Here is an 18484-nt window from a genome sequence, read left to right as displayed (position 1 = left end):
AACTGAAATAATCCAGCCATAAAATGTGTGTGGTGGGGGGAATGACTAAACAAAAGAATCATTTGAAAAACTTTAGTTTACCTCTATTAGTTAAGTGGGGAAACTAACAACTCTGAAAGAAAATTGGCCAACAGAATTTTATGGAAACATTTTAATGATACAGTGCAAAGATAAGCTAAGAATTTCCTAGGCTGAGAAAGTTTATTTTCTGAGTAGTTCAACTCAGTAGCAAACAGTCGTACCAGAAAGTATTGTTTAGAACAACTTTACGAAAACTTAGCAGTTCTCTATGTTGAAGCTCGGAGACAAGGCTACCAGAAAAGCAAAAATTACAACACAAGTAAAACTCATGGTTTAAGGCTATACAGAGTAAAATATGAAGTGTAAAATGAAGCGTTAATTTTGTCAGACTCTTTACTACCCCATGGATTGTAGCCACCAGGCTCTTCTCTCCATGCGATTCTCCAGGCAAGAATACTGGAGTGGGTTGCCATTTCCTCCTCCAGGGGATCTTCCCGACCCAGGGATCAAACTCCTGTCTCCTGCATCTCCTGCATTGGCAGGTGGCTTCTTTACTACTGAGTCACCTGGGAAATCTGGAGGCTTAGAGTATCATCTTACAAATCCAAGTTCAGGGCTGTTGCAACTATACAGAAAACTTAAGCAATAAGATATTTGTTCTCATAAAGACCCTCAGTCTTAAAAACTGTCTCTGACCTTCTAAAGAATGCAATTTTATTTTTCTAATATGTTACCAGACTGTAGGAAGTACACATATACGTGCATGCATGTATATGTACAGTGTACCGGGAAATTATATGTAAGAAAATACAAATGTATGCAAATATATATTCCAATCAGAATCCTATATACTCATTCAGTTAAGTTTGTTTTCTCAGATTAAACTAGCACCTCTGCCTTCATCAAGACTACTGTCAGATATGGAAGGCTGGGGAACATTTTCCACAATGGTTGTGACCAGGTTTGAATAAATCCCTGAGTAGATCTTTCATCTCTTCTTAAAATGGCTTATATCTTTACATCACTCCTGTAGCATTGCTAAAAGGGCGTCTCCCTCACTCTATCCCAGCGTTGTTGGAGAGTGTTTGCTTCAGGGTGTTTGCCAGCTTCCCTTTGGAACTGAGAGCAACTGCTTAACAAATGGCAGGTCTTTGTAAGAGGAAATCTCTGTGGTTTAATGTACTTTTGTTTCCAGTCAGTATGCACCTTCTGTTTTTGTTCACTTATAATCATCTTGTAACCCACATGGAAAGTCAAAGAAACCAAGGCTTGGAGAAATGGATAGTCAATCAATTACTTCCACACTGCTTTTTCAATTCTTGGCCCAAAGAGTTTTCCATGAGACACGAGAGTCGAGTTGGTGCCTGGGACTGCTGTATGCAGACAGATGGATATAAAAGAAAGACAGAGAATCCCCTCTAAAATCAAGACCTTGTCAAAAGATCTTCCTCATCACTTGCATGAGGTCTTCCCTCGAGAGAGAATCTCTTTCAGGACACTGAAGTACTTTGCATATACCTCAATTGTTATATTTACCTCATGAGTGTATAATTATTTGGCAATGTGTCTCTACCAGACTGAAAGTTTTGACAAGTTTGGAACTGAGTCTACTCAGCATATACCTGCTATCTGTTTTGTTTTCTACAGACGTCTGTAGGATGAATAGACGAACTATATACTGTAGTGTGGTGTTCCAAAGTCAGAAAGATGTTCGTTTTATTAATGTCACTGAATCACAAAAACTAAGCCACACTCATAAAATATGTGTCACACACTGCTGTGCTGTTCTGTGCTTAGCTGCTTAGTCATGTCCAACTCTTTGCAACCCCATGGACTATAGCCCACCAGTCTCTTCTGTCCACGGGATTCTACAGGCCAGAATACTGGAGTGGGTAGCCGTTCTCTTCTCCAGGGGATCTTTCCAACCTAGGGATCAAACCCAGTTCTCCCACATTGCAGGCAGATTTCTTACCATCTGAGTCACCAGGGAAGCCCAAGAACACTGGAGTGGGTAGTCTATCCCTTCTCCAGCGGAAATTCCTGACCCAGGAATGGAACCAGGGTCTCCTGCATTGCAGGTAGATTCTTTACCAGCTGAGCTACCAGGGAAGCTGCCACAAGTTAGGAGTATTTTATATTCATGAAAAAAACGGAAAGTCACTTTTTTTGCAGTATGCGAATCATGGATTTCCTTATGTTGGTTCTCAACATAGGAGAAAGAATGCATTTCTGTCTACCTGCTGGAAGAACTAACTCATAAAGTCAACACAGGTATTCTGAGTATTTACCGGGAAAATAGAAACCTAATACCAACTCAATTTTTGAGACAACTAGATCTAATCCAGAGACCAATATGAAGATAGCTACTGTCACTCTGAGGGAGAATGAAATGAACACCATACTATCAGAAAACCATGAAAGAAAGATAAAAGTAAGAAGTCTTGAGTGTCATCTTTCCATAGGGAAGTTGGCATTCTTAACCAACCACACGTGGCAGCGAGGATTGAAAAGGAAAGGGACGTTAGAAAAGAATAGGATTTGGAGAATGACTAAATTTGGAAAGATGGGTTAAAAATACGTTCCCAAGAGGAGATGGTTGAACACTTTTCTAAGGACATAGACACAGGAAGAATTTTTCCTGGGAGATAATTCCTGGGTGAATTTGATATTTGGGGTGTTGATGAGCCCCCTGCATACTTTTTTTGCCCTTTCAAAAATTCTAAATTCATGAGAGTGGGCAGGAACTAGTAATTTATTTCCAAACAACAGAGCATGGAAATGAACAAATAATCCTATCGTGGGGAAATCTTGCACACAATCTCTTAAGGAGTAGTGACTTTTTCATCAGTGATGTCATGATGATATCTTCTCCCCCCTGATGTGATGAGAATGACATTCCACCTCCATGGTATTCATTCCCCAAAGCCATAGAGTCTAGTCTGGGGTCTGGTCATGAGAAAACATCAAACAAACCCAAACTGAGAGATGAAATACCTGACTTACTCATTCAACACTCTCAGGGGCATGAAAAACAATGAAAGACTGAGCAACTGGCACAGACCACAGGAGATGGGATTGCTGAGGGCAGCTTGGTACCCTAGCTGAGATTCTGAAACAAAGGACATTAGTGGAAAGACTGACGGAATAGGAATGAAGTCTTGAGTTTAGTTAGTAGCAATGCAGCAGTGTTGGTTCTTCCTTTTGATAAATGGGCCAAGGTGATCTAAGACGATAACATCAGAGGAAACTACCTTTAGCTTGATGTAACTTTCCTATGTTCTGAAGGCTGACACTGTGTGATGTAATGATAGTACTGTTACCAACAACAGCAACTGAAATTTCTGAAGCACTTTCACAAACACTGACTCATGATTTGACAGTATTATAAGGCTGGTAGAACAGGTGTTGTGATGTCCATTTCATAAGACAGTGGCTTGAAGCTGAATTTACCCAGGATCAAAATTTTTAGTGCCTTTGGGCTTAAACCATGATCTTATGAATCCAAATTCTATGTTATCTTTACTTTAACAGAGTATCAGAAAGAAAAGTCAATGCACAGGTGCAGGGGGGAGGGGAATAAGAAACATGGAGAGGAGGCACTAACGGATTTGAAACCATTAAGTTTCAACTGAAAACTCTCCTGGAGATTGAAGTCCTAAGCACAATTAACAGCCATTCTGGTTTTTGAAGCTCACAAATTTGCTTTTTGCTTCTCTCCATCTCAATACTCATGTATTAGTGATAGTTTCTCTATAAAATATAAATATAAAATATAAAAATAACCTAATTATCACAGTTTTGTTAGTCTGCAAAACTACTATACTCTGGAGCCCCTGAACCACATTAACTTTTTTTTTTTTTTGCTTCCTCTGGCCTCACCATCATACTTTTCTAGAGCTGACTCATGGGTCATGTGCCTAAGAAATTTCATATATTTGGTGTGGTATTTTCCATACTTCATTTTCCTTGTCTGGATTAAACAGCACCAGCAGTCTTTAATGGGAGTATGTTCACAGGACAGTCTCTTATACTTTAGAAACAGCAGTCATCTATATGCAAATTCTGGACATCTGCAAGCATCCCCTCTCCCTTTCTCAGTCACATTCATTTTCCAGTAGCATACATCAGAAAGTAAAACCTGAACAGGGTTCTGTTTTGCCTTGAAACAAAAATGCATCCTTAAAGATGAAATAATTATACTGTCATATCACACTGAGGTTTCCAAAGAACCTCAAGCGGATACTTATGTACACTCTCACACACGAAGATGGCTGTTTAAAAGCAGGTAGATGAATATTCTTCCTAAACTGTGGTCTCCCTAGTTGCTGCTGCAGCCTGAGGAGTTATTCCTATGCTTTGCTGCCACCTTGGCAAACTAGAAGGATTTACAACGGAATTCTGTACCCAGCGGGCTGGAAACAGGGTTCCCATTGACGAGGCGGGGTGGCCTGGCTCAGAGAGGCGGTTGAAACGGCCTTTATGCAGCAGAGAGAATCTGGGAACATCTATCCTCCGGTGGATTTCCTCTATTTATAATAACTCGGGTTCGGCAAGATTCAAGTGTTCTTCTCTGAATGGCTTTTAAAGGCTCGGTCTCTCTTAGTTCGAAATGGAGATGGGGAAGGAAGGAGTCGGTTGGGGACGTCTGAGTGTGCGCTCTGAGTGGCCCTTTGGGGGCCGACGCTGACAGCGAGGCGCTCTGTTCTCCGTTTTCTCTCGTCTAACCTTCCATTCCGCCTCCATGGGATGACTCGCCTCCAACTTCAGTTAACTTCTTGGGAGTCCGGAGCACTTACTGGAAGATGTTTACAAAATGCGAAGCATCTGGGTGGCCAAGGCGGAGGCTCATATTCCCTTTTTATCGCTTCCAAAGAAACTGGGGAAATAAGCATTAAAATCCAGGTTCTCAAATTTGACTGCTTTCCACGTCGGGACTCATATATTTTTTGCTTCGTCATTCTCTTCCGTGTTTGCCTTGTTGATTCCATTTTAAGGCGCGGGCTCTCTTGTGTCTCCCCGCCACCCCCACCCCCCACCTCTTTCCCCATTCAGGTCTCAAAAATCCCTCACCACCCCCTCGCCCCCACCTTCCAATCTCTTAATCTTATTTGAATATGTTGTGGTCTCTGGGCTGCTGCAGACACTGGGTGACTGGGAGACCCTTGCGGCTTCGTTTCAATTTGGCGTGAGTGGGTACAAGCCTTCTACAATTCGTCTCGCACACGCCAGTTAAAAAGCCAGAGTCAGAAGGAGCAGAGAGTTCCACAACTTCAAAGCACGGTCTAGGAAAGGAAATAATCCGGGGGTCCCGAGTAGGAGAGGGGAGGGGGCAGGAAAAAAAAGGGGGGGGAATAAAACCCAACTTCGCTGGCAACTCCAATAAATCTAGTAACTGTTGGCAAAAAAAAAAAAAAAAAAATTAGATTCCGAGGGAGGGCTGGGTCTGGTCCGGATGAAACGCTAGGGCTCCTTCCCATGCCGGAGACGGGCGCTGGAAGCCTGCCACTGGCGTTCTGCCACGCGAGTGCCCCCAGACAGGAACACACCCACTGGAAACGCACGTGAACAAAGCTCGCTGCCCGGGAGCCGCCGCCTGCGGTTTGCTCGTGGATCACAGCTTCTCCAGGGAGGAGAGCAGGGCGTGCACAGGGTTAAGTTAGCTCCCTCCCCGGGAGGAGGGACAGGCGGCGGAGGGGGAAGGCAGCTCTCAGTCTCAGGCTGGGTACCTACGAGTTAGTTGTACGTTCGAAACCCTTCGCCGTCGCTTGCGAGGGTGGCATCTTCCAGTCCTACCGCGGAGGAACCGGGGAGCCGGGAGAGCATTCCAGCGGCCGCGCGGTCCCTGCCCCGGGGGGATGGTCTTTGGCCTGCGGTCCCGCGCGTCCAGAAGCCGAGACGCGTCAGCTCCGCGCCCGCCGCCGCGTCCACCCAGCCCGGGGATCGGGTTGGCAGTTCTCAACGATGGGCAGGAGGGACCTTGGCGGCGACCCCTAAAATAATACCATGCCCCGGGAGCCCCGCTGCTGTGGAGCCAGCTCCTTCCCTTCCCACCTCCCCGACCCTGTCGGATTCGGATGAGCGCAGTGCGAGGAGCTGCGGCCGCCAGGTAAAGGGGCTGAGGTGCCAGGTGGACTTTGCCAGAACCGACCTGGCTGCCGCTCTGCCAACACCACGCGGTCTCTTAAGGGGGATTGTTATTATTATTATTTAATCCGCTGGGGGTGATCTTTGGGATAGGATGCTTTAAGCTTTATCTTTCATCCGCCGAAAGAACAGACTGCTTAACTATCCCCCGATTTCAGAGAAGAGAAATCTAGCTGCAGGTCGAACCTCCCTCCTCTAAGGAGTTTTATAACTGAGCTCTGGGTCAAGACGCAAGTGAGCTAGTCCCCCCGGAGCATCGATCCTAAATTGGGGTTTCTAGATCCACTAACCTTGCCTGAATACAACCTCTCATTTCGCCAGGATGAACGTTAACTTCTGAGAGAGCAACGCTCCCTTAGGCCCCCACCCCTGCGCACGCTCCGTCTGCTGGTACTGTCACCAGCGTTACCATCAAGCCGTTGCATCTAAAACCACCAGCTTGCCCCCTGCCCGCAACCGGGGATCCTTGAGTGGCTAACAAGATGCGGAGGGCGCTGGTTCCTTTTCCTTCGAGTTGGGCCATAAGTTACTCCCCCACGCCACCCCCACACACACCTAAGCAAGTCTTTTCTCCAGCCGTGCTGGACTTCAGCGGTCTGGCACTGAGTTCCCTCCAGCGCGTCTTCTAGGCGCGCCAGTGGGGACGGCGAAGGCGGGAGCAGCCCACCGGGCTGAACTGGGATTGTGTTCCCGACTCCGGCTGCGCGGGGCGCGGGGAGGGGAGCGGTTAACGCCTCCCAGCACTGGGTTGAGAGGCGAATCGGACAGCGAGGAGCTCGCGAGTGGAGCCTTGCCAGCCGCCACCGCGCCCCAGGCTGGAAAGATGCCTCCTCCGCCACGCCGACCGGTCTCGGGCTTGTCCCCGCGCTTTCAGCGCCGGCGCGGTCACTTCTCATTTGTAATCAGGCCCAAGATCAAGGTTGTGGGTTGAGGTCGGGACAATAACCAAGGAAAGGAAGTATCCGGAGAGGGTGCCTGGGACGGGCTGAACCCACACTTGATGTCCGGTAAACTCCTGGAGCGCCTGAGGCTCCGGCCGGCGGCGGCGGCGGGTGGAGGAGGAGGCCACCGCTGCTGTGGTCCCTGGGGCTTTGATGCTGGCACCTCCCAGCAAGATGGCACTCACTGTCAGCCTTGGTTCACTTAACTCCCCCAGCCAACCCCCAACCCAGGCTGTGTATGAATCACACACTGAGTTTGGGGGAGGAAAGCGGCTTTGTCATCTGTAAGGCAAACGCATTTTACGGGGCCACCTTCTCAGAAGGCAACGCGGGAGCAGCGGCCCACGGGCACGACCTGGGGTCGTGTGTGCGTGTGTGTGTGTGTGTGTAAGCGCGAGTGCCAGCGTGCGTCTCGAGCATGCGTCTGGGTGGATCTCGGCGCGGCTTGTGCTTGCGAGGCACATTGGGCCTTCCTCCAAGTCTGCTTAACTCGATGGAGGCGCTCACCAAACGTGAAGGCGGTAGACACAACAGGGATGCGAAGGAAATAAAAACAATTAGGAAAGTGGTGCCAAGTGACTCAGACTCCGAACTGAGGACGGGGAAATCAAACCCGGGTTGGCGGTGGTCACCGCCCCTGCCTAACTCTTCTGCCGCGATAGCCGAGCGGGTCCCTCGGGAGCTGTTCCTGGGCCGCCTTCTAGCTCGCGGGCTGCTTCCCGCCCGGCCCCACCGACGGCGCGTCTCGGCGCAGCCCGGCGCTTGGCGCGAACTCGTTCTCCCTCTTCTGTTCAGCTTGAGCCTCTCTCCAGACTTGTTAAAACATGACAGCAACTTACTGGAGGCAGGAGGAACCTTAATGAAGTGAGAGGAGAGAAGCAAAAGCTTCCCTTCCCCCTTTTTCCAAGAGAGACGTGGACCTGGTTTTCTTACATTCCTCTTTAACCTTTGCAAAGAGATCGCCGAGTGGAAACTGAGCCTGTGTGCAAATCAAGCTCCCCCCGCCCCCCGCCCCGTTGTCAAACCTGTTCCCTAAACCATGTGTCTGAAAGTGGTTGTTTCTTGTCATCTGTGGGGGCAAATGAACGAGCTCTTTCCAGCGGCCAGGGTGTAACGAGAAAATGGGGGTGTTTGAATTAATTATATTAAACTTTGGATTATTTTCCGGTTAAATTATTTAAGAAGATCCGGGATCAGGGAACTAGGGGTGGGGTAGGGGGCAACTCACCAAGGTTGCCTGCATTTGAAATTACGCCATCTTGGTTGAAAGATGTATTTTTTTACCCTCTAATCTCCCGTTTCGATCATTCCTCAGCGTCTAAATCCTAGATCAGCTGGTTTTAGAAGGACCACGCCGGGCGGGCAAGGCGGGGAGTGGGGGGGAATCAACTTTCGGCCGTTCCGACGGTGGCCACATCCTTCAGAGCTGGGGTAGGAGGGTGCAGGGAAGAAAGTGAGTCGGGAGGGAGGGCGCCGTCCGGGCGGCACCCGCGGGGTTGGCCCCGGCGCTCGCCGTGCCACGCGCTCCAGGGAGGACAGGGTTAACGGCCGCGGCTGACTTTGCCTCTTGGAAAGCTTGGGGTTGCAGCCGCGCCTCCCGAGCATTCTTTAAACCAGAAATGTGGGAGGGACTCCGAGAGGGAGGGCGGAGGGGAGGGAGGGAGGGAGAGAAAGAGGACTCGAGGAGGGGAGCGCGCCAGAGCGCCGGGGACCGAGGCAGAGGAGGAGCGCGGCAGCGGCGGAGGCGATCCCGCGAATTCCTTCCAGTAAACACCTCCTGGGGGTGTCCGGAGGGCTGGGGGTGGGCGCCGCGGCGCCTACATTAGCCCGGCCGGGCTGCGCCCAGGCGGCAGTCGGGTCGGAGCCGCCGCCGGACTCAGCGCCCCGCGCGCCCCGCGCTGCGCCCCGCGCCCGGCTCTGCGCGATCGGCTCCCCGGCGTCGGAGGCGCGCCCGCCCGCCCGCTCGGCTCTCCGGCCACCCTCCCCCGGGCTCCTCCGTCTCCGAGGAGCCCCGGGCGCTGCGGGGCCGCTCTCCGCCGCGGTGCCCCGCTCCCCCGCCTGCTTGCGGGGCGCGTGGGCTCGGCGGAGGTGGAGAGGGGGAGGCAGGCGGGGAGAAGAGGCGGGGGCCGCGGCGGCCGGAGCCCAGAGGAAAGTGGCATGCCCGAGCCCTGGAGGCGGAGGTGGCGGAGGCGGCCGCGGGGAGACGATGCCGCGGCTCCGTAGGGGAGGAAGGCGAGAGCGAGCCAGGCGAGCCGGGCGCCCGGGCGCCCGCCGGCTGCGGGGAGACGCGTGTCGCTCCGAGGGTCCGGCCTCCGCACCCCCGCGCCCCGACGCTGCGGGCGACAGGGCCGGGCTCCGGCAGCCGCCGCCGTCGCCGCCGCCGCCGCCGCCACCTGGAGGACGGAGCAAAAGTTTGGATTTGGGGAAGGACGCGGCGCCGAGCGGAATTCCTACCGGGGCCGCCAGGAGACCTCCAAAACCTTCGCAGGTAACGCTTACCCCCCGACCCTCTCCTTCCCGGCAGGTCCGCGGGGCTCCCGCTCCCTCCCTCAGCGCTTTTTCAGACGCTCGCCCGATCCGCGGAAAGTCAGATCCAGGCGAAGTTCTAGATCCCCGAGAGTGGGCACCCAGCGCGGGGAGGTCTCCTGGAACGTGGGCGAGATCTCTGGCGCTTCTTCGCGCCGGGTGGGCAGCTGGGCTGGGAGGCCAGCCTCCCCTGAGGACGGGTGGGAGCCCTTGGCCCCAGATGGTGCCTCATTTTGGAGCCCGGAGGACATTTACAATCTTTCTTCAATGGCTTTTAGTATTCTCCAGTCCAGGGAAATGCTGCGTAGATTTCACTCAGTCCCATCTTCACCCTCCTACTCTCTCACCCCAATTTAGTATCTTTTAAAAACGGTACGAGCCCATCCTCATTCGCTTGCCCGGTTGAGCTGATGCCAGAAAGCTACTTGGCAGGGAGGGGGCGAGGTGCGACAATACGAAGCAAAGGGAACATGTATTTTTCACCCTTTCGCATACCCGGAGCCCTGCCTCCCTCCTTCCATTCACCTTCTGGCGTCATAAAATAGGAACTTTGGAAGGCTCATTTTGATTGCAGAAAGGTGAGAGGAACCATGTTAGCCGTTGTTGGTGTGGATATGCAGTGATCGTCCGCCCGGGTGTGTGAGTGTGTGTGGAGGGTGAGTGGCGTTGCAGAGAGGCCGATTTTCCTCGGTGGCCTGATGCACAGTGGCGTGGAGGGTAGTGAGTGGTCGCGTGTGTGCTCCGAGCCGCGGGAAGCGGACTCACGTTTCCTGAGCTGCAACCTCTCTTATGCCGGTCAAACAGCTCCTGCGTCTCACCCTGAGAGCAAAAAGGGTCCAGACCCAACTCCCCGACGTCCCTTTTCCCCTAGTCGAGTTTCCAGTTTCCAAGCATCTCGGCGTTTGTTGTTCCATCATCTTTATTATGATCCTTATTTATTCACCTGGAAAACTCCTCCTGCCTTCTCTTGTAAATGGAAAACAGTCTCCGAGAGCTCTTGATTAATTTTAGTGGAGGGAATCTCTTGTAAAGCTTCCAGTAAGCTAATCAAGTACAAGGCACAAATCCGTGTAAATGCTCTCGCAGAAGTGCAAGGTGCTGATTAGATTTCTTTACATGCTGCATTTGGTATGCAAAGCCTTTTCTAAATGGGAGCTCTTGCTCCCCCCTCAGCTGGGAGACTCTTTAAACACCCAGGGTCAGGGAGCTTTGGGGCTAGTCCACTGGCTCACAGGATTCTTGATAAATTTATTATGCCTAACTTCTCCCAGCCAAAAGCTAATATGATGGCGACCTTCTTTCTCCCGCCGATATTGTCTATGGACTTCAGCTGTATGACCTTATTACATCTCCAGCTAAAAGATGACCCCCCCCCCAAACATTTTGAGATAGATAGAATGCAGGTTGGCATGTGTCTGAGGATGTATTTGGTCCTTGCAGTATGAATCAGTATGAAATGTACAATTTTAGGTTAGTATCTGAAGTGTTAGCCCTGGGCTATTTTTTTTTTTTTTTTAATCACTGAGCAACATGCCAGATGCGTAAGATTGACAGGCCACCATATTAGATGAGAATCAGTCTTTGACTGAAGAGTCTTTCAGGCATGCCATGAAAAGTTGCTTATTCGCCTATAATGTCACTAGTCCCCCAGTACAAGTTTTCTGCCTCCCCTCATCAGAAGCCCCACATCAGAAGTGCAGGAGAGGGTTAAACCATTTATGGATTATTAATAATCACATGAGTGACCATGCAACACGATATTGTCATGTTGAATTGCAAGTGTCTGTGACTGGAGGAGGTTGGAAAATGCATTTTCAAGCATCACTCCATGTCTTATGGCAGTAGGCACAAGAAATTGGAAAAAGAATTGAGCTATCTGCACTGTAGCAGACCTATTAACAAACCTAGCATGGAAGAAATGCTGGTTTTTGTTTGTTGGTTGGTTGGTTTAAGATGCCTGTGTCTTAATACTTCAGTAGCTTCATTGCAGTTTTAGAAATTCCTGGGGACGCTTTTAACACCAGAAAGTAGATTTCCAAATGATACCCTGCTGGGCTGCCTCAGGTTCCCCCAAACAGGCATCGCTGTTCCTGTATGCCGGGTTTCAGATACTATGATCTTATCCGGGTTTGCCTTTGACCGCCTGGATCTAATTTGAACCTCCTTTGATACCATTACATTTATATTCTGGCCTGCTGGAGAGTTTGATTTGGGATTTAGACACATCTCCCGAAAGCAACTTTATATCTTCCAAGTCTGAAGCTTGGTTTCAAGAAAGGCTTAAGCATGTAGAAGTGCAGAAGCCTTATTCTGTAGAGACCCCGTGTGAACATCTCCTCTTCCTGACTCTTCAGCTTTATGCTCTGCAAGGAAGAATTGCCACTTCCACGGTCCCCAGTGTCTGAAGTTAAAAAACAGCAAGGGTGCCTGGCGGCTCTCTTTTGGTTTTGCTCTGCTTAGAGGATGCAACAAAGGTCAAGGTGATGTGATTTCATGTCCATTCAGGTCAGACCTTTCTGGATAACTGTCTTTCAGTATCTTTAATTTCTATTCAAGTTCATTTTTCACTAGATTACTTTAATAACTTTGTGGTTTCTGCCACAGCGATTCAAATCCAGGCCATTAGTGACCTCTATCTGTGAAAAGTGAAAACTCATTGTTTTCCTTTCTTCTCATCGGAATCTACAGATTACATGGGTGTGTTGGGGCAGGGGTGGGGGGTGGTGAGTAACAGCTCTGTAGTTCTCAGTTTTTAGATTTTCCGACTTGATTTTTCTGTTGCACAGTTCAGTATGGGTAATGATATTTAACAACAGTAATAAAAATGTTACAGGCTAATAGGCTACTAAATGGTTATTCCATATAGCATCGACAATGTGATCAATGTAAATAAAACACCAGTGCTGTCCATTGCCAATAAAAGAATTGTACAGTTAGGTAGACTAATGTTTAGAGACTCACAAACTGCTGGATGTAAGTGAAGTTTTATTGCCCCGGAGTGCTTACATAACAAGGGAAACTTGAGACAAGCTCAGAACATATATGTGGGAACTAGGCTTCATAGTAGCAGTGCGTGTATGTCTTTAAATTCAGCGGTGCTTCTGCTGTGAACTTATGGTCCAAATCAAGGGCGAGGTGTGGGGTGTGAGAAGGGTGTCTGTAAACAGATGGTCTTTCAAGGAGACTTTTAAAATCTGGTTCCTAATCCAGCTTTGTCTTCTGAGCATTTTCAAATCAAAATTTCCATTTGAGCTGATTATCCTCAACAGTAATTGAAGACAAAGTTTACTGACTTTCTTAGGTGGGTGGATACCATTATCCGACATTTTCCAGATGGTTTTTGATCTTTTGGTATTTGGGAATATAGAATTTTTAGGAGGCTTTCTTTCTTTTCCCCTGGGCAGGTTTTATACCAAAGACATTTTTAAAGACCAATTATTATTATCATTATTATTTTTAAAGTTAAACAACTATTATAATATCCCAACTTTATTACTTTTCCCCACCCTCCAAATTGCTTTGCTTTTTTAAAAATTATTCTTTTTTTTTTTTCAAAACTGTATGTTGGGGATCAGAGTAAGGTTATCAGTATCTTTTTACTCCTTTCATCAACATGACTTCCATTTAAATATCTGTTTTAGTGAAACATACACAGGTACACGTCAAGGGCCGTTTTAAGACAGAGATTCTTTTCAAGGTTTGAAATATGTTTCTTTTTAAAAGACTCTGACACAAATATTGTAATAAAAATATCCTGTGTTCTGATGAATACAGAAACTTACTTCAGTCGCACGGAACAGTAAAACACTGTATTAGTAAAATAATCAGTGGTATTTTCAGTACATGGTCAAATCTGTTAGAACCTTCTTGGTTTTTTTTTTTTTTTTTTTTCCTTTCCCCTTGGCGAATTTCGCATCTCCTGGTCTTTTTGGTTTACTTTGATTCTTTCTACTGTGGCTCTTTGAAGTGATTCAAAATTAAACAGTAGCTACTTTTTTGGGAAATTCATCATGTTATATTCAGGATTCCAGAGGAGTTAATGATGCAGAAAAAGTCCTGTAAAACATCTTTCTAAAAGAAGTCCTTCTCTTGCAGGCTCCCCACTTACTGGCCTCCTGTACCATTTGCAGTGAGTTGTAACTCCGATATTTATTTATTTTTCAAATACCACCTCTAACTTAATTTAATGGGGGTGGGGGGTTGTTTCTGCAGAAGAGTGCAGCGCCATGTGTCGTCTGAACAAAGCTGTGTCATTTTCATGGACCTGTCATAAGGGAAGGTCACCAAAAATATTCCTGTATAATTTGGGAGGTCAAATGGACACAGCCGTGTTTCTCAAATACCTGTCAATTATTCTGCAGATACTTAATAAGGGCACACGTTGTTTTTCCAACAGTTTAGTGGCTGAAAACCTCAGCCATTTTTTTTTTTTTTTTTTTTTTAAGGCATTTACAAAATCAGTCTGGGATGCTCTTATCCGTTCAGCGCTCATTAGAACTGGGCAGTTTTTCTCACTTTCTTCCCAGGTTGCTTTTAAGGGAATGAGTGAGAACCTTGGCAAAAGTTCCTCTGTTTCTGCTCAATTCACAGGTCACGTGCTGTATTTCAGTTCTCTTTATTAGAGCTTTCAAGACACAGATAAAAGGATCTTCCAACTGAACCTTTTAAGGACCCGAGGGCTTTCCGATTTAAACCCACCGAAAAATATCAGGTCTCCAGGTTCATCAGGGCTATTAGATCTCAGAACACCTACCCCTCCTTCCACGGGGAGCGACAGAACAGCGGCTCCTAAAATTGGTTCACAAATACACGGCCCATTGGAGTCAACAGAGGTCATAGGGCTGAATGGAAAACTTCAGACTCACATCGGTCCCAAAATAGGCCCACGTGCTGGTGTCACTCTCAAGCTTCAGCTGCCCGAGCGCGTCACTTTCATGAAAGTCCAGTGTCAGGATAACCTGTGTGAGTCCTCCCTTCCACTTGGCTCCAGAGCTTGGACTCGCGTGGTTTGAAGACGGAGATGATGCACGGGCTTTTAATATTCCTCACGGGCATTAGGTTAAGAGATGGTGAAGGTCAGGGGGTAGATGGACAAGCATTTGCTATGGAAGTTCCAGAAAACTCTGTTTAGACCCTGAAGCATGATATTGATTTCTTTCTTTTTTTAAGGGTTTTGTATGGTGGTGAACGTCACGTAATACAAAGCGTGCTACTTTAACCATCCTTCACTCTACAGTTGAGTGGCACTAGCCGCAGTCTCTCTGTTGTGCAGCCCTCACCATCATCCATCTCCGTGATTTTTCACTTTCCTAACCTGAATCTCTGTGGCCATTCAACACTAACTCCACCCCCCCACCCAGGCCCGTGTCATTTACTAATGTACTTTCTGACACTATGAATTTGAATATTCTAAGGTACCTCTTCTAAGTGGAGTCAAAGCAGTGTTTATGGCACTGATTTTAAAACACATTCTTCCCAATCATTTCTCCCCCTCCTCTGTTATGTTTTCCAGTGCTCATATAGAGGATTTCATTTCTTCTCCACAACTTCCTCTTCTGTGAGTTGGTCCCAGAAAGCCTCACCCACCTGGCTTCTCATTGGGTAACAGGAGCCAGAAGGAAGTTGAAGGCTACCTCAGGTTGCACAGACTCCTCCCTTAAACCATTTGACTTTGTACAGAATCATGAAGATTACGTTTAATTACCTAGATGTTGAACTCTCTGATACAGTTCAGAAACTTCCTTCTCTACAAACTCAACCAAAATGATCAGAGGTGGATTAAAAAAAAAAAAAATTAAAACTCTTAAAAAAAATCTTGCAATCGTGTAAATATTTAGATTTAAAAAGAGCCTTTCACTGCCTCTCCCCCATCATGCTAGATATATGTTTGCCTATTAGCCCAGGGGTAATTTTATGATGTCCGCTTTGTGTTTTGGGACTTGTACTGTGATGGGGAATGAGAAATAGGGAGGTTGTTTTGGAAGAAAGAAGAGATGTATTAATAGAAAGAAAATCTGTGTTCTCATGTCAGCACACTCCTTTCTACAGTGATGACCTTGGACAAATTACTTCATCTTCTGGAGACTTAATTTCCTCTCTGCAGAGTTCAACAGGGTTGTTGTGGGGTCAAATAAGATTAATGGGTGTGAAAATACCTTACTAATAATTCAGTGTTATATTCCCATGAAGAGGCATTAGTCAAATTGATAACATTTATCACTGCAGGACTGTCAGGTGCTAGGATAGTTCTAAGTTTTATGCAAATAGGAAGATAACCAAGACAGAGGGCTTCCTAGGTGGCATGGTGGTAAAGGATCTGCCTGCCGATGCCAGAGATGCAGGAGACACCGGTTCTATTCCTGAGTCAGGAAGATCCCCTGGAGTAGGAAATGGTAACCCACTCTGGAATTCTGGCCTGGAGAATCCCAAGTACACAGGAGCTTCATGGGCTACAGTCCAAGGGATGACAAGGAGTTGGACACGACTTAGTGACTGAGTGTGCATGCACACAGCCAGGTCAGAGTGCCCTGCCCTCCCGGAGCTTTTGCTTTTTGAGAGTTCTCTGAGATATCACTCACCAATAAAGTGCCTGGTGTTCCTCTCCATTACTCCATCCCTTCGTTTAATGGTGCATCATTTCCATGGGTGAGTTTGCTCTATTTTAATGTAAGTATTCTGATCAGGGTGAGTTGGGCGCAAAGGCCAAACTTTCCTTCCCTGACAGCTTGGCTTGTTGTTGGAAACTGAATTTATCACAAATGGATTCCACTGGGGATCTTTTGGGGGTGGGGAACAGAATTCCCTGAAGTAAGGTTGTTTCTTTTTGTCTGGCTTTATACATTAGCCATCCAAGTTAACCTTTTGCAAAAACACAGTCATTACTGGAATAGATGATGCCTTTTTCAGACTTTGGTTTTGCACAATAAGGCTTGTGCAGAGCATTTTCAGTCAATAAGTTGTGACTGACTCTTTGCTTCCCCGTGGACTGCACCCCACCAGGCTCCTCTGTCCATGGGATTCTCCAGGCGAGAATACTAGAGAGGGTTGCCATTTCCTCCTCCAGGGGATCTTCCCGACCCAGGATTGAACACATGTCTCCTGAATTTGTAGGCAGGTTGCTTACCACTGAGCCCCCAGGGGAGCCCAGGGAAGCTCTACATAGATAAACACACACTGTAATGAGGGGCTATTCCTTTGTGTGCATGGGATGGTACTCATGGAGGAGGTATTGTTTTTGTAGAGGCAGAAGGTTTATATCCAATGATGAAGAAAGCTTTTCCATACATTCAGGAGATGGTTTTTACCACTTACCATGGGCCAGGCATGGAGTAAGACCGGAGTGGTCAATGTAGATAACGCACAATCCCTCCTGAGGCTACCCAGGCCAGCCAGGACAGAAGAAGACATAAGACCGAACGGCAAAGCAATTTTATACATGATTGAAAACAGTGCCAGGAACCCAGAATATTAATGAAAAAAGTTTTACATTTGAAGAGAGTCTCAGGTTCTAATGCTGGCTCTGTCCCTTGTGAATTTTGCAAACCATATTTTGGGGCTTCCCTGGTGGCACAGATGGTAAAGAGTCTGCCTGCAATGGGGGAGACTGGGTTTTGATCCCTGGGTCGGGAAGATCCCCTGGAGAAGGGAATGGCAATCCACTCCAGTATTCTTGCCTGGAGAATCCCATGGACAGAGGAGTCTGGTGGGCTATAATCTATGGAGTCACAAAGATTCAGACACGACTGAGTGACTTAGCACATTCACTTTGGGGGCACATTTTAAACATGCTTTTTAGTCTTCACCTTTTCAAGTCGAAAAATAGAAGGGAATTCTTTCTATTCCCAGAGCCGTTCTTCTGAGGATTGAGATAATTATGTAAAACGTCTACCTGTCTGGCACACAGTAGAGGCTTAATAAATGCTGACTGCAGATCTTTCTCCCTGAAATGATAATGATTCCATTATGTTATTCTCCCCCTCTACAAATACCTTTGCATTTCCCTGGAATCCCAAAGAAGCCTTGTGACCTCTTGAACCTGTTCACTAACAGGTTACAGCTTCTTCTACAAAAGAAAATTTTGTGATCTATGCAGGTAACAGCGCATGAAAGGGACGGCAGAGGAAAGGGCCCGCCACTCAATGGCAGAGTGAGCTCATAGCTAGCGGGGTACAGTGTGGACTGATGGTGTGAGAAGGACCAGAGAGAAGGAACAGAGACAAAAAAAAAAAAAGCCTGTCCCAGGTTGGGGAACCGGAAGGTGACATCAGTGGGTCCTGCCTAACTGGTAGTTTTTTTGGTTATTGAAAGCATCGCCTTTGGCACGCCAACCCTGACTCACCTCCATGTCCCTTTCCATGGAGACGGTACCTGCAGCTTGCAACAAGTCCTACGTCTAGACTGTGACCCTGGATGCGGTGAACCATGGCTATGATATCTCTGCCGGTCTACAAAGATTTTTATCAGAAAGCATTTTAAGCACTGGCTTCCCACAACTCATCTCACACATGACTCTTAGCAGAGTCAAGAAAATATTTTATTGCAGAATATTAACACGTCAATCATTGCTCTGTTTATATCATGCTTATTCTGTGCTTATAGAATGATTATGCCTTGCTTGTATAATGATGGATGTTCAAATCGGAATGATGCCTCTGGGTAAGCACTTCTGGTTGGAAATATTTCTTTCAGAAAAGCCATTTTCAGTTAATTTAAGTAAAGGAGCTTCTGTGCCTGTGTTGGAGCCTCCTAAGAGCGCTCAGAAAGACTGGTCAAAGTACACACTGCTGGGTTATTTTGCACTTATCATTATGATTGCATGTATGTATAGTATAATTTCTGCATTCTACTGAACA

At 47.5% G+C, this 18484-nt stretch overlaps 1 protein-coding gene across 2 annotated transcripts in view; it reads left to right on the top strand.

Annotated features, from left to right (window-relative positions):
• The first annotated feature begins 5650 nt into the window (after positions 1 to 5650).
• FLRT2 (fibronectin leucine rich transmembrane protein 2) overlaps positions 5651 to 18484 on the top strand; it is a 115675-nt gene continuing 102841 nt past the window's right edge. The window contains exon 1 of one of the 2 annotated variants that reach the window (XM_070378419.1): positions 5651 to 6127. The gene's annotated coding sequence lies outside the window, so the exon portion shown is untranslated. Of the gene's footprint in view, positions 6128 to 9453; positions 9595 to 18484 lie in introns of those variants that run through there. The other variant, XM_070378418.1, reaches the window with a different exon arrangement.

This window comes from Bos mutus, chromosome 10 (genome assembly GCF_027580195.1).
Source record: "Bos mutus isolate GX-2022 chromosome 10, NWIPB_WYAK_1.1, whole genome shotgun sequence".
Classification (NCBI taxonomy): Eukaryota; Metazoa; Chordata; class Mammalia; order Artiodactyla; family Bovidae; genus Bos; species Bos mutus.
This window is presented reverse-complemented; position numbering and strand designations above follow the sequence as displayed.